Source organism: Gobio gobio (assembly GCF_949357685.1).
Source record: "Gobio gobio genome assembly, chromosome: 10".
Classification (NCBI taxonomy): Eukaryota; Metazoa; Chordata; class Actinopteri; order Cypriniformes; family Gobionidae; genus Gobio; species Gobio gobio.
Genome location: NC_137116.1, coordinates 19,395,589 through 19,414,772, shown reverse-complemented (window position 1 = coordinate 19,414,772; position 19,184 = coordinate 19,395,589).

Sequence of the window (19,184 nt, the reverse complement as noted above, 5' to 3'; positions counted from 1 at the left end):
TGGACAAAATTCGACATAGCAGAAAATTTTCCCTGCCTACATCCAAATCGGAGATAGCCATTTTGTCTGCCTTGAGCCAAGGATTCCAACGATATAAGACACTTGATCCTGGGACAAACAGTCTAAGAGTTATGAGCAATTTTGAACTTTTGGTTGCTGTAGCGCCACCTATGGGCCATTCGGGGTCATACTCTGATAGGTTGTCCCCAAACTGAGGCCTACCATCTGGCCAGGTTTCATGTCTCTAGGCCTTACGGTTTGGCCTGCACGATGCGTTTTACGAATCCTTACAATTACAATAGGGTTTCAGCATTTCATGCTTGAACCCCTAATAAGAATGAAGGCTTTTTGCCAGTTATAGCGCCACCTATGGTCCGATCTCCATGAAACTCTGCATGCTTCCTCGCCATGTTCTGACACATATGCTCATCAATTTTGGTGAAGTTCTGAGTTTTCATTTGGGATGTATAGGCTTTTTAGTGTATTTTGCCACGCCCCTTTTCTAAATGACCCTGTTACAGCCAGCCAAATGCCAAAGTTCAACTTTTTTTTGATAATTATTGATCGAGAGAGTCCAGAGAATTGTCCTAGACTGGTTCAGTTCCGATCGGGCGAAAAACCAGGGACTAGTTTGCAAAAGTAGGTTTTGGACAAAATTCGACATAGCAGAAAATTTTCCCTGCCAACATCCAAATCGGAGATAGCCATTTTGTCTGCCTTGAGCCAAGGATTCCAACGATATAAGACACTTGATCCTGGGACAAACAGTCTAAGAGTTATGAGCAATTTTGAACTTTTGGTTGCTGTAGCGCCACCTATGGGCCATTCGGGGTCATACTCTGATAGGTTGTCCCCAAACTGAGGCCTACCATCTGGCCAGGTTTCATGTCTCTAGGCCTTACGGTTTGGCCTGCATGATGCGTTTTACGAATCCTTACAATTACAATAGGGTTTCAGCATTTCATGCTTGAACCCCTAATAAGAATGAAGGCTTTTTGCCAGTTATAGCGCCACCTATGGTCCGATCTCCATGAAACTCTGCATGCTTCCTCGCCATGTTCTGACACATATGCTCATCAATTTTGGTGAAGTTCTGAGTTTTCATTTGGGATGTATAGGCTTTTTAGTGTATTTTGCCACGCCCCTTTTCTAAATGACCCTGTTACAGCCAGCCAAATGCCAAAGTTCAACTTTTTTTTGATAATTATTTATCGAGAGAGTCCAGAGAATTGTCCTAGACTGGTTCAGTTCCGATCGGGCGAAAAACCAGGGACTAGTTTGCAAAAGTAGGTTTTGGACAAAATTCGACATAGCAGAAAATTTTCCCTGCCAACATCCAAATCGGAGATAGCCATTTTGTCTGCCTTGAGCCAAGGATTCCAACGATATAAGACACTTGATCCTGGGACAAACAGTCTAAGAGTTATGAGCAATTTTGAACTTTTGGTTGCTGTAGCGCCACCTATGGGCCATTCGGGGTCATACTCTGATAGGTTGTCCCCAAACTGAGGCCTACCATCTGGCCAGGTTTCATGTCTCTAGGCCTTACGGTTTGGCCTGCATGATGCGTTTTACGAATCCTTACAATTACAATAGGGTTTCAGCATTTCATGCTTGAACCCCTAATAAGAATGAAGGCTTTTTGCCAGTTATAGCGCCACCTATGGTCCGATCTCCATGAAACTCTGCATGCTTCCTCGCCATGTTCTGACACATATGCTCATCAATTTTGGTGAAGTTCTGAGTTTTCATTTGGGATGTATAGGCTTTTTAGTGTATTTTGCCACGCCCCTTTTCTAAATGACCCTGTTACAGCCAGCCAAATGCCAAAGTTCAACTTTTTTTTGATCCCTATTGATTGAGAGAGTCCAGAGAATTGTCCTAGACTGGTTCGGTTCCGATCGGGCGAAAAACCAGGGACTAGTTTGCAAAAGTAGGTTTTGGACAAAATTCGACATAGCAGAAAATTTTCCCTGCCTACATCCAAATCGGAGATAGCCATTTTGTATGCCTTGAGCCAAGGATTCCAACGATATAAGACACTTGATCCTGGGACAAACAGTCTAAGAGTTATGAGCAATTTTGAACTTTTGGTTGCTGTAGCGCCACCTATGGGCCATTCGGGGTCATACTCTGATAGGTTGTCCCCAAACTGAGGCCTACCATCTGGCCAGGTTTCATGTCTCTAGGCCTTACGGTTTGGCCTGCACGATGCGTTTTACGAATCCTTACAATTACAATAGGGTTTCAGCATTTCATGCTTGAACCCCTAATAAGAATGAAGGCTTTTTGCCAGTTATAGCGCCACCTATGGTCCGATCTCCATGAAACTCTGCATGCTTCCTCGCCATGTTCTGACACATATGCTCATCAATTTTGGTGAAGTTCTGAGTTTTCATTTGGGATGTATAGGCTTTTTAGTGTATTTTGCCACGCCCCTTTTCTAAATGACCCTGTTACAGCCAGCCAAATGCCAAAGTTCAACTTTTTTTTGATCACTATTGATTGAGAGAGTCCAGAGAATTGTCCTAGACTGGTTCGGTTCCGATCGGGCGAAAAACCAGGGACTAGTTTGCAAAAGTAGGTTTTGGACAAAATTCGACATAGCAGAAAATTTTCCCTGCCTACATCCAAATCGGAGATAGCCATTTTGTATGCCTTGAGCCAAGGATTCCAACGATATAAGACACTTGATCCTGGGACAAACAGTCTAAGAGTTATGAGCAATTTTGAACTTTTGGTTGCTGTAGCGCCACCTATGGGCCATTCGGGGTCATACTCTGATAGGTTGTCCCCAAACTGAGGCCTACCATCTGGCCAGGTTTCATGTCTCTAGGCCTTACGGTTTGGCCTGCACAATGCGTTTTACGAATCCTTACAATTACAATAGGGTTTCAGCATTTCATGCTTGAACCCCTAATAAGAATGAAGGCTTTTTGCCAGTTATAGCGCCACCTATGGTCCGATCTCCATGAAACTCTGCATGCTTCCTCGCCATGTTCTGACACATATGCTCATCAATTTTGGTGAAGTTCTGAGTTTTCATTTGGGATGTATAGGCTTTTTAGTGTATTTTGCCACACCCATTTTCTAAATGACCCTGTTACAGCCAGCCAAATGCCAAAGTTCAACTTTTTTTTTGATAATTATTGATCGAGAGAGTCCAGAGAATTGTCCTAGACTGGTTCAGTTCCGATCGGGCGAAAAACCAGGGACTAGTTTGCAAAAGTAGGTTTTGGACAAAATTCGACATAGCAGAAAATTTTCCCTGCCTACATCCAAATCGGAGATAGCCATTTTGTATGCCTTGAGCCAAGGATTCCAACGATATAAGACACTTGATCCTGGGACAAACAGTCTAAGAGTTATGAGCAATTTTGAACTTTTGGTTGCTGTAGCGCCACCTATGGGCCATTCGGGGTCATACTCTGATAGGTTGTCCCCAAACTGAGGCCTACCATCTGGCCAGGTTTCATGTCTCTAGGCCTTACGGTTTGGCCTGCACGATGCGTTTTACGAATCCTTACAATTACAATAGGGTTTCAGCATTTCATGCTTGAACCCCTAATAAGAATGAAGGCTTTTTGCCAGTTATAGCGCCACCTATGGTCCGATCTCCATGAAACTCTGCATGCTTCCTCGCCATGTTCTGACACATATGCTCATCAATTTTGGTGAAGTTCTGAGTTTTCATTTGGGATGTATAGGCTTTTTAGTGTATTTTGCCACACCCATTTTCTAAATGACCCGGTTACAGCCAGCCAAATGCCAAAGTTCAACTTTTTTTTGATAATTATTGATCGAGAGAGTCCAGAGAATTGTCCTAGACTGGTTCGGTTCCGATCGGGCGAAAAACCAGGGACTAGTTTGCAAAAGTAGGTTTTGGACAAAATTCGACATAGCAGAAAATTTTCCCTGCCTACATCCAAATCGGAGATAGCCATTTTGTCTGCCTTGAGCCAAGGATTCCAACGATATAAGACACTTGATCCTGGGACAAACAGTCTAAGAGTTATGAGCAATTTTGAACTTTTGGTTGCTGTAGCGCCACCTATGGGCCATTCGGGGTCATACTCTGATAGGTTGTCCCCAAACTGAGGCCTACCATCTGGCCAGGTTTCATGTCTCTAGGCCTTACGGTTTGGCCTGCACGATGCGTTTTACGAATCCTTACAATTACAATAGGGTTTCAGCATTTCATGCTTGAACCCCTAATAAGAATGAAGGCTTTTTGCCAGTTATAGCGCCACCTATGGTCCGATCTCCATGAAACTCTGCATGCTTCCTCGCCATGTTCTGACACATATGCTCATCAATTTTGGTGAAGTTCTGAGTTTTCATTTGGGATGTATAGGCTTTTTAGTGTATTTTGCCACACCCATTTTCTAAATGACCCTGTTACAGCCAGCCATATGCCAAAGTTCAACTTTTTTTTGATAATTATTGATCGAGAGAGTCCAGAGAATTGTCCTAGACTGGTTCGGTTCCGATCGGGCGAAAAACCAGGGACTAGTTTGCAAAAGTAGGTTTTGGACAAAATTCGACATAGCAGAAAATTTTCCCTGCCTACATCCAAATCGGAGATAGCCATTTTGTCTGCCTTGAGCCAAGGATTCCAACGATATAAGACACTTGATCCTGGGACAAACAGTCTAAGAGTTATGAGCAATTTTGAACTTTTGGTTGCTGTAGCGCCACCTATGGGCCATTCGGGGTCATACTCTGATAGGTTGTCCCCAAACTGAGGCCTACCATCTGGCCAGGTTTCATGTCTCTAGGCCTTACGGTTTGGCCTGCACGATGTGTTTTACGAATCCTTACAATTACAATAGGGTTTCAGCATTTCATGCTTGAACCCCTAATAAGAATGAAGGCTTTTTGCCAGTTATAGCGCCACCTATGGTCCGATCTCCATGAAACTCTGCATGCTTCCTCGCCATGTTCTGACACATATGCTCATCAATTTTGGTGAAGTTCTGAGTTTTCATTTGGGATGTATAGGCTTTTTAGTGTATTTTGCCACGCCCCTTTTCTAAATGACCCTGTTACAGCCAGCCAAATGCCAAAGTTCAACTTTTTTTTGATAATTATTGATCGAGAGAGTCCAGAAAATTGTCCTAGACTGGTTCGGTTCCGATCGGGCGAAAAACCAGGGACTAGTTTGCAAAAGTAGGTTTTGGACAAAATTCGACATAGCAGAAAATTTTCCCTGCCTACATCCAAATCGGAGATAGCCATTTTGTCTGCCTTGAGCCAAGGATTCCAACGATATAAGACACTTGATCCTGGGACAAACAGTCTAAGAGTTATGAGCAATTTTGAACTTTTGGTTGCTGTAGCGCCACCTATGGGCCATTCGGGGTCATACTCTGATAGGTTGTCCCCAAACTGAGGCCTACCATCTGGCCAGGTTTCATGTCTCTAGGCCTTACGGTTTGGCCTGCATGATGCGTTTTACGAATCCTTACAATTACAATAGGGTTTCAGCATTTCATGCTTGAACCCCTAATAAGAATGAAGGCTTTTTGCCAGTTATAGCGCCACCTATGGTCCGATCTCCATGAAACTCTGCATGCTTCCTCGCCATGTTCTGACACATATGCTCATCAATTTTGGTGAAGTTCTGAGTTTTCATTTGGGATGTATAGGCTTTTTAGTGTATTTTGCCACGCCCCTTTTCTAAATGACCCTGTTACAGCCAGCCAAATGCCAAAGTTCAACTTTTTTTTGATCACTATTGATTGAGAGAGTCCAGAGAATTGTCCTAGACTGGTTCAGTTCCGATCGGGCGAAAAACCAGGGACTAGTTTGCAAAAGTAGGTTTTGGACAAAATTCGACATAGCAGAAAACTTTCCCTGCCTACATCAAAATCGGAGATAGCCATTTTGTATGCCTTGAGCCAAGGATTCCAACGATATAAGACACTTGATCCTGGGACAAACAGTCTAAGAGTTATGAGCAATTTTGAACTTTTGGTTGCTGTAGCGCCACCTATGGGCCATTCGGGGTCATACTCTGATAGGTTGTCCCCAAACTGAGGCCTACCATCTGGCCAGGTTTCATGTCTCTAGGCCTTACGGTTTGGCCTGCACGATGCGTTTTACGAATCCTTACAATTACAATAGGGTTTCAGCATTTCATGCTTGAACCCCTAATAAGAATGAAGGCTTTTTGCCAGTTATAGCGCCACCTATGGTCCGATCTCCATGAAACTCTGCATGCTTCCTCGCCATGTTCTGACACATATGCTCATCAATTTTGGTGAAGTTCTGAGTTTTCATTTGGGATGTATAGGCTTTTTAGTGTATTTTGCCACGCCCCTTTTCTAAATGACCCTGTTACAGCCAGCCAAATGCCAAAGTTCAACTTTTTTTTGATCACTATTGATTGAGAGAGTCCAGAGAATTGTCCTAGACTGGTTCGGTTCCGATCGGGCGAAAAACCAGGGACTAGTTTGCAAAAGTAGGTTTTGGACAAAATTCGACATAGCAGAAAATTTTCCCTGCCTACATCCAAATCGGAGATAGCCATTTTGTCTGCCTTGAGCCAAGGATTCCAACGATATAAGACACTTGATCCTGGGACAAACAGTCTAAGAGTTATGAGCAATTTTGAACTTTTGGTTGCTGTAGCGCCACCTATGGGCCATTCGGGGTCATACTCTGATAGGTTGTCCCCAAACTGAGGCCTACCATCTGGCCAGGTTTCATGTCTCTAGGCCTTACGGTTTGGCCTGCACGATGCGTTTTACGAATCCTTACAATTACAATAGGGTTTCAGCATTTCATGCTTGAACCCCTAATAAGAATGAAGGCTTTTTGCCAGTTATAGCATCACCTATGGTCCGATCTCCATGAAACTCTGCATGCTTCCTCGCCATGTTCTGACACATATGCTCATCAATTTTGGTGAAGTTCTGAGTTTTCATTTGGGATGTATAGGCTTTTTAGTGTATTTTGCCACGCCCCTTTTCTAAATGACCCTGTTACAGCCAGCCAAATGCCAAAGTTCAACTTTTTTTTGATAATTATTGATCGAGAGAGTCCAGAGAATTGTCCTAGACTGGTTCGGTTCCGATCGGGCGAAAAACCAGGGACTAGTTTGCAAAAGTAGGTTTTGGACAAAATTCGACATAGCAGAAAACTTTCCCTGCCTACATCCAAATCGGAGATAGCCATTTTGTATGCCTTGAGCCAAGGATTCCAACGATATAAGACACTTGATCCTGGGACAAACAGTCTAAGAGTTATGAGCAATTTTGAACTTTTGGTTGCTGTAGCGCCACCTATGGGCCATTCGGGGTCATACTCTGATAGGTTGTCCCCAAACTGAGGCCTACCATCTGGCCAGGTTTCATGTCTCTAGGCCTTACGGTTTGGCCTGCACGATGCGTTTTACGAATCCTTACAATTACAATAGGGTTTCAGCATTTCATGCTTGAACCCCTAATAAGAATGAAGGCTTTTTGCCAGTTATAGCGCCACCTATGGTCCGATCTCCATGAAACTCTGCATGCTTCCTCGCCATGTTCTGACACATATGCTCATCAATTTTGGTGAAGTTCTGAGTTTTCATTTGGGATGTATAGGCTTTTTAGTGTATTTTGCCACACCCATTTTCTAAATGACCCTGTTACAGCCAGCCAAATGCCAAAGTTCAACTTTTTTTTGATAATTATTGATCGAGAGAGTCCAGAGAATTGTCCTAGACTGGTTCGGTTCCGATCGGGCGAAAAACCAGGGACTAGTTTGCAAAAGTAGGTTTTGGACAAAATTCGACATAGCAGAAAATTTTCCCTGCCTACATCCAAATCGGAGATAGCCATTTTGTCTGCCTTGAGCCAAGGATTCCAACGATATAAGACACTTGATCCTGGGACAAACAGTCTAAGAGTTATGAGCAATTTTGAACTTTTGGTTGCTGTAGCGCCACCTATGGGCCATTCGGGGTCATACTCTGATAGGTTGTCCCCAAACTGAGGCCTACCATCTGGCCAGGTTTCATGTCTCTAGGCCTTACGGTTTGGCCTGCACGATGCGTTTTACGAATCCTTACAATTACAATAGGGTTTCAGCATTTCATGCTTGAACCCCTAATAAGAATGAAGGCTTTTTGCCAGTTATAGCATCACCTATGGTCCGATCTCCATGAAACTCTGCATGCTTCCTCGCCATGTTCTGACACATATGCTCATCAATTTTGGTGAAGTTCTGAGTTTTCATTTGGGATGTATAGGCTTTTTAGTGTATTTTGCCACGCCCCTTTTCTAAATGACCCTGTTACAGCCAGCCAAATGCCAAAGTTCAACTTTTTTTTGATAATTATTGATCGAGAGAGTCCAGAGAATTGTCCTAGACTGGTTCGGTTCCGATCGGGCGAAAAACCAGGGACTAGTTTGCAAAAGTAGGTTTTGGACAAAATTCGACATAGCAGAAAACTTTCCCTGCCTACATCCAAATCGGAGATAGCCATTTTGTATGCCTTGAGCCAAGGATTCCAACGATATAAGACACTTGATCCTGGGACAAACAGTCTAAGAGTTATGAGCAATTTTGAACTTTTGGTTGCTGTAGCGCCACCTATGGGCCATTCGGGGTCATACTCTGATAGGTTGTCCCCAAACTGAGGCCTACCATCTGGCCAGGTTTCATGTCTCTAGGCCTTACGGTTTGGCCTGCACGATGCGTTTTACGAATCCTTACAATTACAATAGGGTTTCAGCATTTCATGCTTGAACCCCTAATAAGAATGAAGGCTTTTTGCCAGTTATAGCGCCACCTATGGTCCGATCTCCATGAAACTCTGCATGCTTCCTCGCCATGTTCTGACACATATGCTCATCAATTTTGGTGAAGTTCTGAGTTTTCATTTGGGATGTATAGGCTTTTTAGTGTATTTTGCCACGCCCCTTTTCTAAATGACCCTGTTACAGCCAGCCAAATGCCAAAGTTCAACTTTTTTTTGATAATTATTGATCGAGAGAGTCCAGAGAATTGTCCTAGACTGGTTCAGTTCCGATCGGGCGAAAAACCAGGGACTAGTTTGCAAAAGTAGGTTTTGGACAAAATTCGACATAGCAGAAAATTTTCCCTGCCAACATCCAAATCGGAGATAGCCATTTTGTCTGCCTTGAGCCAAGGATTCCAACGATATAAGACACTTGATCCTGGGACAAACAGTCTAAGAGTTATGAGCAATTTTGAACTTTTGGTTGCTGTAGCGCCACCTATGGGCCATTCGGGGTCATACTCTGATAGGTTGTCCCCAAACTGAGGCCTACCATCTGGCCAGGTTTCATGTCTCTAGGCCTTACGGTTTGGCCTGCATGATGCGTTTTACGAATCCTTACAATTACAATAGGGTTTCAGCATTTCATGCTTGAACCCCTAATAAGAATGAAGGCTTTTTGCCAGTTATAGCGCCACCTATGGTCCGATCTCCATGAAACTCTGCATGCTTCCTCGCCATGTTCTGACACATATGCTCATCAATTTTGGTGAAGTTCTGAGTTTTCATTTGGGATGTATAGGCTTTTTAGTGTATTTTGCCACGCCCCTTTTCTAAATGACCCTGTTACAGCCAGCCAAATGCCAAAGTTCAACTTTTTTTTGATAATTATTGATCGAGAGAGTCCAGAGAATTGTCCTAGACTGGTTCAGTTCCGATCGGGCGAAAAACCAGGGACTAGTTTGCAAAAGTAGGTTTTGGACAAAATTCGACATAGCAGAAAATTTTCCCTGCCAACATCCAAATCGGAGATAGCCATTTTGTCTGCCTTGAGCCAAGGATTCCAACGATATAAGACACTTGATCCTGGGACAAACAGTCTAAGAGTTATGAGCAATGTTGAACTTTTGGTTGCTGTAGCGCCACCTATGGGCCATTCGGGGTCATACTCTGATAGGTTGTCCCCAAACTGAGGCCTGCCATCTGGCCAGGTTTCATGTCTCTAGGCCTTACGGTTTGGCCTGCACGATGCGTTTTACGAATCCTTACAATTACAATAGGGTTTCAGCATTTCATGCTTGAACCCCTAATAAGAATGAAGGCTTTTTGCCAGTTATAGCGCCACCTATGGTCCGATCTCCATGAAACTCTGCATGCTTCCTCACCATGTTCTGACACATATGCTCATCAATTTTGGTGAAGTTCTGAGTTTTCATTTGGGATGTATAGGCTTTTTAGTGTATTTTGCCACGCCCCTTTTCTAAATGACCCTGTTACAGCCACCCAAATGCCAAAGTTCAACTTTTTTTTGATAATTATTGATCGAGAGAGTCCAGATAATTATCCTAGACTGGTTCGGTTCCGATCGGGCGAAAAACCAGGGACTAGTTCGCAAAAGTAGGTTTTGGACAAAATTCAACATAGCAGAAAATTTTCCCTGCCTACATCCAAATGGGATATAGCCATTTTGTCTGCCTTGAGCCAAGGATTCCAACGATATAAGACACTTGATCCTGGGACAAACGGTCTAAGAGTTATGAGCAATTTTGAACTTTTGGTTGCTGTAGCGCCACCTATGGGCCATTCGGGGTCATACTCTGATAGGTTGTCCCCAAACTGAGGCCTGCCATCTGGCCAGGTTTCATGTCTCTAGGCCTTACGGTTTGGCCTGCACGATGCGTTTTACGAATCCTTACAATTACAATAGGGTTTCAGCATTTCATGCTTGAACCCCTAATAAGAATGAAGGCTTTTTGCCAGTTATAGCGCCACCTATGGTCCGATCTCCATGAAACTCTGCATGCTTCCTCACCATGTTCTGACACATATGCTCATCAATTTTGGTGAAGTTCTGAGTTTTTATTTGGGATGTATAGGCTTTTTAGTGTATTTTGCCACGCCCCTTTTCTAAATGACCCTGTTACAGTCAGCCAAATGCCAAAGTTCAACTTTTTTTTGATCACTATTGATTGAGAGAGTCCAGAGAATTGTCCTAGACTGGTTCGGTTCCGATCGGGCGAAAAACCAGGGACTAGTTTGCAAAAGTAGGTTTTGGACAAAATTCGACATAGCAGAAAATTTTCCCTGCCTACATCCAAATCGGAGATAGCCATTTTGTATGCCTTGAGCCAAGGATTCCAACGATATAAGACACTTGATCCTGGGACAAACAGTCTAAGAGTTATGAGCAATTTTGAACTTTTGGTTGCTGTAGCGCCACCTATGGGCCATTCGGGGTCATACTCTGATAGGTTGTCCCCAAACTGAGGCCTACCATCTGGCCAGGTTTCATGTCTCTAGGCCTTACGGTTTGGCCTGCACGATGCGTTTTACGAATCCTTACAATTACAATAGGGTTTCAGCATTTCATGCTTGAACCCCTAATAAGAATGAAGGCTTTTTGCCAGTTATAGCGCCACCTATGGTCCGATCTCCATGAAACTCTGCATGCTTCCTCGCCATGTTCTGACACATATGCTCATCAATTTTGGTGAAGTTCTGAGTTTTCATTTGGGATGTATAGGCTTTTTAGTGTATTTTGCCACGCCCCTTTTCTAAATGACCCTGTTACAGCCAGCCAAATGCCAAAGTTCAACTTTTTTTTGATCACTATTGATTGAGAGAGTCCAGAGAATTGTCCTAGACTGGTTCGGTTCCGATCGGGCGAAAAACCAGGGACTAGTTCGCAAAAGTAGGTTTTGGACAAAATTCGACATAGCAGAAAATTTTCCCTGCCTACATCCAAATCGGAGATAGCCATTTTGTCTGCCTTGAGCCAAGGATTCCAACGATATAAGACACTTGATCCTGGGACAAACAGTCTAAGAGTTATGAGCAATTTTGAACTTTTGGTTGCTGTAGCGCCACCTATGGGCCATTCGGGGTCATACTCTGATAGGTTGTCCCCAAACTGAGGCCTACCATCTGGCCAGGTTTCATGTCTCTAGGCCTTACGGTTTGGCCTGCACGATGCGTTTTACGAATCCTTACAATTACAATAGGGTTTCAGCATTTCATGCTTGAACCCCTAATAAGAATGAAGGCTTTTTGCCAGTTATAGCATCACCTATGGTCCGATCTCCATGAAACTCTGCATGCTTCCTCGCCATGTTCTGACACATATGCTCATCAATTTTGGTGAAGTTCTGAGTTTTCATTTGGGATGTATAGGCTTTTTAGTGTATTTTGCCACGCCCCTTTTCTAAATGACCCTGTTACAGCCAGCCAAATGCCAAAGTTCAACTTTTTTTTGATAATTATTGATCGAGAGAGTCCAGAGAATTGTCCTAGACTGGTTCGGTTCCGATCGGGCGAAAAACCAGGGACTAGTTTGCAAAAGTAGGTTTTGGACAAAATTCGACATAGCAGAAAACTTTCCCTGCCTACATCCAAATCGGAGATAGCCATTTTGTATGCCTTGAGCCAAGGATTCCAACGATATAAGACACTTGATCCTGGGACAAACAGTCTAAGAGTTATGAGCAATTTTGAACTTTTGGTTGCTGTAGCGCCACCTATGGGCCATTCGGGGTCATACTCTGATAGGTTGTCCCCAAACTGAGGCCTACCATCTGGCCAGGTTTCATGTCTCTAGGCCTTACGGTTTGGCCTGCACGATGCGTTTTACGAATCCTTACAATTACAATAGGGTTTCAGCATTTCATGCTTGAACCCCTAATAAGAATGAAGGCTTTTTGCCAGTTATAGCGCCACCTATGGTCCGATCTCCATGAAACTCTGCATGCTTCCTCGCCATGTTCTGACACATATGCTCATCAATTTTGGTGAAGTTCTGAGTTTTCATTTGGGATGTATAGGCTTTTTAGTGTATTTTGCCACACCCATTTTCTAAATGACCCGGTTACAGCCAGCCAAATGCCAAAGTTCAACTTTTTTTTGATAATTATTGATCGAGAGAGTCCAGAGAATTGTCCTAGACTGGTTCGGTTCCGATCGGGCGAAAAACCAGGGACTAGTTTGCAAAAGTAGGTTTTGGACAAAATTCGACATAGCAGAAAATTTTCCCTGCCTACATCCAAATCGGAGATAGCCATTTTGTCTGCCTTGAGCCAAGGATTCCAACGATATAAGACACTTGATCCTGGGACAAACAGTCTAAGAGTTATGAGCAATTTTGAACTTTTGGTTGCTGTAGCGCCACCTATGGGCCATTCGGGGTCATACTCTGATAGGTTGTCCCCAAACTGAGGCCTACCATCTGGCCAGGTTTCATGTCTCTAGGCCTTACGGTTTGGCCTGCACGATGCGTTTTACGAATCCTTACAATTACAATAGGGTTTCAGCATTTCATGCTTGAACCCCTAATAAGAATGAAGGCTTTTTGCCAGTTATAGCATCACCTATGGTCCGATCTCCATGAAACTCTGCATGCTTCCTCGCCATGTTCTGACACATATGCTCATCAATTTTGGTGAAGTTCTGAGTTTTCATTTGGGATGTATAGGCTTTTTAGTGTATTTTGCCACGCCCCTTTTCTAAATGACCCTGTTACAGCCAGCCAAATGCCAAAGTTCAACTTTTTTTTGATAATTATTGATCGAGAGAGTCCAGAGAATTGTCCTAGACTGGTTCGGTTCCGATCGGGCGAAAAACCAGGGACTAGTTTGCAAAAGTAGGTTTTGGACAAAATTCGACATAGCAGAAAACTTTCCCTGCCTACATCCAAATCGGAGATAGCCATTTTGTATGCCTTGAGCCAAGGATTCCAACGATATAAGACACTTGATCCTGGGACAAACAGTCTAAGAGTTATGAGCAATTTTGAACTTTTGGTTGCTGTAGCGCCACCTATGGGCCATTCGGGGTCATACTCTGATAGGTTGTCCCCAAACTGAGGCCTACCATCTGGCCAGGTTTCATGTCTCTAGGCCTTACGGTTTGGCCTGCACGATGCGTTTTACGAATCCTTACAATTACAATAGGGTTTCAGCATTTCATGCTTGAACCCCTAATAAGAATGAAGGCTTTTTGCCAGTTATAGCGCCACCTATGGTCCGATCTCCATGAAACTCTGCATGCTTCCTCGCCATGTTCTGACACATATGCTCATCAATTTTGGTGAAGTTCTGAGTTTTCATTTGGGATGTATAGGCTTTTTAGTGTATTTTGCCACGCCCCTTTTCTAAATGACCCTGTTACAGCCAGCCAAATGCCAAAGTTCAACTTTTTTTTGATAATTATTGATCGAGAGAGTCCAGAGAATTGTCCTAGACTGGTTCAGTTCCGATCGGGCGAAAAACCAGGGACTAGTTTGCAAAAGTAGGTTTTGGACAAAATTCGACATAGCAGAAAATTTTCCCTGCCAACATCCAAATCGGAGATAGCCATTTTGTCTGCCTTGAGCCAAGGATTCCAACGATATAAGACACTTGATCCTGGGACAAACAGTCTAAGAGTTATGAGCAATTTTGAACTTTTGGTTGCTGTAGCGCCACCTATGGGCCATTCGGGGTCATACTCTGATAGGTTGTCCCCAAACTGAGGCCTACCATCTGGCCAGGTTTCATGTCTCTAGGCCTTACGGTTTGGCCTGCATGATGCGTTTTACGAATCCTTACAATTACAATAGGGTTTCAGCATTTCATGCTTGAACCCCTAATAAGAATGAAGGCTTTTTGCCAGTTATAGCGCCACCTATGGTCCGATCTCCATGAAACTCTGCATGCTTCCTCGCCATGTTCTGACACATATGCTCATCAATTTTGGTGAAGTTCTGAGTTTTCATTTGGGATGTATAGGCTTTTTAGTGTATTTTGCCACGCCCCTTTTCTAAATGACCCTGTTACAGCCAGCCAAATGCCAAAGTTCAACTTTTTTTTGATAATTATTGATCGAGAGAGTCCAGAGAATTGTCCTAGACTGGTTCAGTTCCGATCGGGCGAAAAACCAGGGACTAGTTTGCAAAAGTAGGTTTTGGACAAAATTCGACATAGCAGAAAATTTTCCCTGCCAACATCCAAATCGGAGATAGCCATTTTGTCTGCCTTGAGCCAAGGATTCCAACGATATAAGACACTTGATCCTGGGACAAACAGTCTAAGAGTTATGAGCAATGTTGAACTTTTGGTTGCTGTAGCGCCACCTATGGGCCATTCGGGGTCATACTCTGATAGGTTGTCCCCAAACTGAGGCCTGCCATCTGGCCAGGTTTCATGTCTCTAGGCCTTACGGTTTGGCCTGCACGATGCGTTTTACGAATCCTTACAATTACAATAGGGTTTCAGCATTTCATGCTTGAACCCCTAATAAGAATGAAGGCTTTTTGCCAGTTATAGCGCCACCTATGGTCCGATCTCCATGAAACTCTGCATGCTTCCTCACCATGTTCTGACACATATGCTCATCAATTTTGGTGAAGTTCTGAGTTTTCATTTGGGATGTATAGGCTTTTTAGTGTATTTTGCCACGCCCCTTTTCTAAATGACCCTGTTACAGCCACCCAAATGCCAAAGTTCAACTTTTTTTTGATAATTATTGATCGAGAGAGTCCAGATAATTATCCTAGACTGGTTCGGTTCCGATCGGGCGAAAAACCAGGGACTAGTTCGCAAAAGTAGGTTTTGGACAAAATTCAACATAGCAGAAAATTTTCCCTGCCTACATCCAAATGGGATATAGCCATTTTGTCTGCCTTGAGCCAAGGATTCCAACGATATAAGACACTTGATCCTGGGACAAACGGTCTAAGAGTTATGAGCAATTTTGAACTTTTGGTTGCTGTAGCGCCACCTATGGGCCATTCGGGGTCATACTCTGATAGGTTGTCCCCAAACTGAGGCCTGCCATCTGGCCAGGTTTCATGTCTCTAGGCCTTACGGTTTGGCCTGCACGATGCGTTTTACGAATCCTTACAATTACAATAGGGTTTCAGCATTTCATGCTTGAACCCCTAATAAGAATGAAGGCTTTTTGCCAGTTATAGCGCCACCTATGGTCCGATCTCCATGAAACTCTGCATGCTTCCTCACCATGTTCTGACACATATGCTCATCAATTTTGGTGAAGTTCTGAGTTTTTATTTGGGATGTATAGGCTTTTTAGTGTATTTTGCCACGCCCCTTTTCTAAATGACCCTGTTACAGTCAGCCAAATGCCAAAGTTCAACTTTTTTTTGATCACTATTGATTGAGAGAGTCCAGAGAATTGTCCTAGACTGGTTCGGTTCCGATCGGGCGAAAAACCAGGGACTAGTTTGCAAAAGTAGGTTTTGGACAAAATTCGACATAGCAGAAAATTTTCCCTGCCTACATCCAAATCGGAGATAGCCATTTTGTATGCCTTGAGCCAAGGATTCCAACGATATAAGACACTTGATCCTGGGACAAACAGTCTAAGAGTTATGAGCAATTTTGAACTTTTGGTTGCTGTAGCGCCACCTATGGGCCATTCGGGGTCATACTCTGATAGGTTGTCCCCAAACTGAGGCCTACCATCTGGCCAGGTTTCATGTCTCTAGGCCTTACGGTTTGGCCTGCACGATGCGTTTTACGAATCCTTACAATTACAATAGGGTTTCAGCATTTCATGCTTGAACCCCTAATAAGAATGAAGGCTTTTTGCCAGTTATAGCGCCACCTATGGTCCGATCTCCATGAAACTCTGCATGCTTCCTCGCCATGTTCTGACACATATGCTCATCAATTTTGGTGAAGTTCTGAGTTTTCATTTGGGATGTATAGGCTTTTTAGTGTATTTTGCCACGCCCCTTTTCTAAATGACCCTGTTACAGCCAGCCAAATGCCAAAGTTCAACTTTTTTTTGATCACTATTGATTGAGAGAGTCCAGAGAATTGTCCTAGACTGGTTCGGTTCCGATCGGGCGAAAAACCAGGGACTAGTTCGCAAAAGTAGGTTTTGGACAAAATTCGACATAGCAGAAAATTTTCCCTGCCTACATCCAAATCGGAGATAGCCATTTTGTCTGCCTTGAGCCAAGGATTCCAACGATATAAGACACTTGATCCTGGGACAAACAGTCTAAGAGTTATGAGCAATTTTGAACTTTTGGTTGCTGTAGCGCCACCTATGGGCCATTCGGGGTCATACTCTGATAGGTTGTCCCCAAACTGAGGCCTACCATCTGGCCAGGTTTCATGTCTCTAGGCCTTACGGTTTGGCCTGCACGATGCGTTTTACGAATCCTTACAATTACAATAGGGTTTCAGCATTTCATGCTTGAACCCCTAATAAGAATGAAGGCTTTTTGCCAGTTATAGCGCCACCTATGGTCCGATCTCCATGAAACTCTGCATGCTTCCTCGCCATGTTCTGACACATATGCTCATCAATTTTGGTGAAGTTCTGAGTTTTCATTTGGGATGTATAGGCTTTTTAGTGTATTTTGCCACACCCATTTTCTAAATGACCCTGTTACAGCCAGCCAAATGCCAAAGTTCAACTTTTTTTTGATAATTATTGATCGAGAGAGTCCAGAGAATTGTCCTAGACTGGTTCGGTTCCGATCGGGCGAAAAACCAGGGACTAGTTTGCAAAAGTAGGTTTTGGACAAAATTCGACATAGCAGAAAATTTTCCCTGCCTACATCCAAATCGGAGATAGCCATTTTGTCTGCCTTGAGCCAAGGATTCCAACGATATAAGACACTTGATCCTGGGACAAACAGTCTAAGAGTTATGAGCAATTTTGAACTTTTGGTTGCTGTAGCGCCACCTATGGGCCATTCGGGGTCATACTCTGATAGGTTGTCCCCAAACTGAGGCCTACCATCTGGCCAGGTTTCATGTCTCTAGGCCTTACGGTTTGGCCTGCACGATGCGTTTTACGAATCCTTACAATTACAATAGGGTTTCAGCATTTCATGCTTGAACCCCTAATAAGAATGAAGGCTTTTTGCCAGTTATAGCATCACCTATGGTCCGATCTCCATGAAACTCTGCATGCTTCCTCGCCATGTTCTGACACATATGCTCATCAATTTTGGTGAAGTTCTGAGTTTTCATTTGGGATGTATAGGCTTTTTAGTGTATTTTGCCACGCCCCTTTTCTAAATGACCCTGTTACAGCCAGCCAAATGCCAAAGTTCAACTTTTTTTTGATAATTATTGATCGAGAGAGTCCAGAGAATTGTCCTAGACTGGTTCGGTTCCGATCGGGCGAAAAACCAGGGACTAGTTTGCAAAAGTAGGTTTTGGACAAAATTCGACATAGCAGAAAACTTTCCCTGCCTACATCCAAATCGGAGATAGCCATTTTGTATGCCTTGAGCCAAGTTTTCCAACGATATAAGACACTTGATCCTGGGACAAACAGTCTAAGAGTTATGAGCAATTTTGAACTTTTGGTTGCTGTAGCGCCACCTATGGGCCATTCGGGGTCATACTCTGATAGGTTGTCCCCAAACTGAGGCCTACCATCTGGCCAGGTTTCATGTCTCTAGGCCTTACGGTTTGGCCTGCACGATGCGTTTTACGAATCCTTACAATTACAATAGGGTTTCAGCATTTCATGCTTGAACCCCTAATAAGAATGAAGGCTTTTTGCCAGTTATAGCGCCACCTATGGTCCGATCTCCATGAAACTCTGCATGCTTCCTCGCCATGTTCTGACACATATGCTCATCAATTTTGGTGAAGTTCTGAGTTTTCATTTGGGATGTATAGGCTTTTTAGTGTATTTTGCCACACCCATTTTCTAAATGATCCTGTTACAGCCAGCCAAATGCCAAAGTTCAACTTTTTTTTGATAATTATTGATCGAGAGAGTCCAGAGAATTGTCCTAGACTGGTTCGGTTCCGATCGGGCGAAAAACCAGGGACTAGTTTGCAAAAGTAGGTTTTGGACAAAATTCGACATAGCAGAAAATTTTCCCTGCCTACATCCAAATCGGAGATAGCCATTTTGTCTGCCTTGAGCCAAGGATTCCAACGATATAAGACACTTGATCCTGGGACAAACAGTCTAAGAGTTATGAGCAATTTTGAACTTTTGGTTGCTGTAGCGCCACCTATGGGCCATTCGGGGTCATACTCTGATAGGTTGTCCCCAAACTGAGGCCTACCATCTGGCCAGGTTTCATGTCTCTAGGCCTTACGGTTTGGCCTGCACGATGCGTTTTACGAATCCTTACAATTACAATAGGGTTTCAGCATTTCATGCTTGAACCCCTAATAAGAATGAAGGCTTTTTGCCAGTTATAGCGCCACCTATGGTCCGATCTCCATGAAACTCTGCATGCTTCCTCGCCATGTTCTGACAC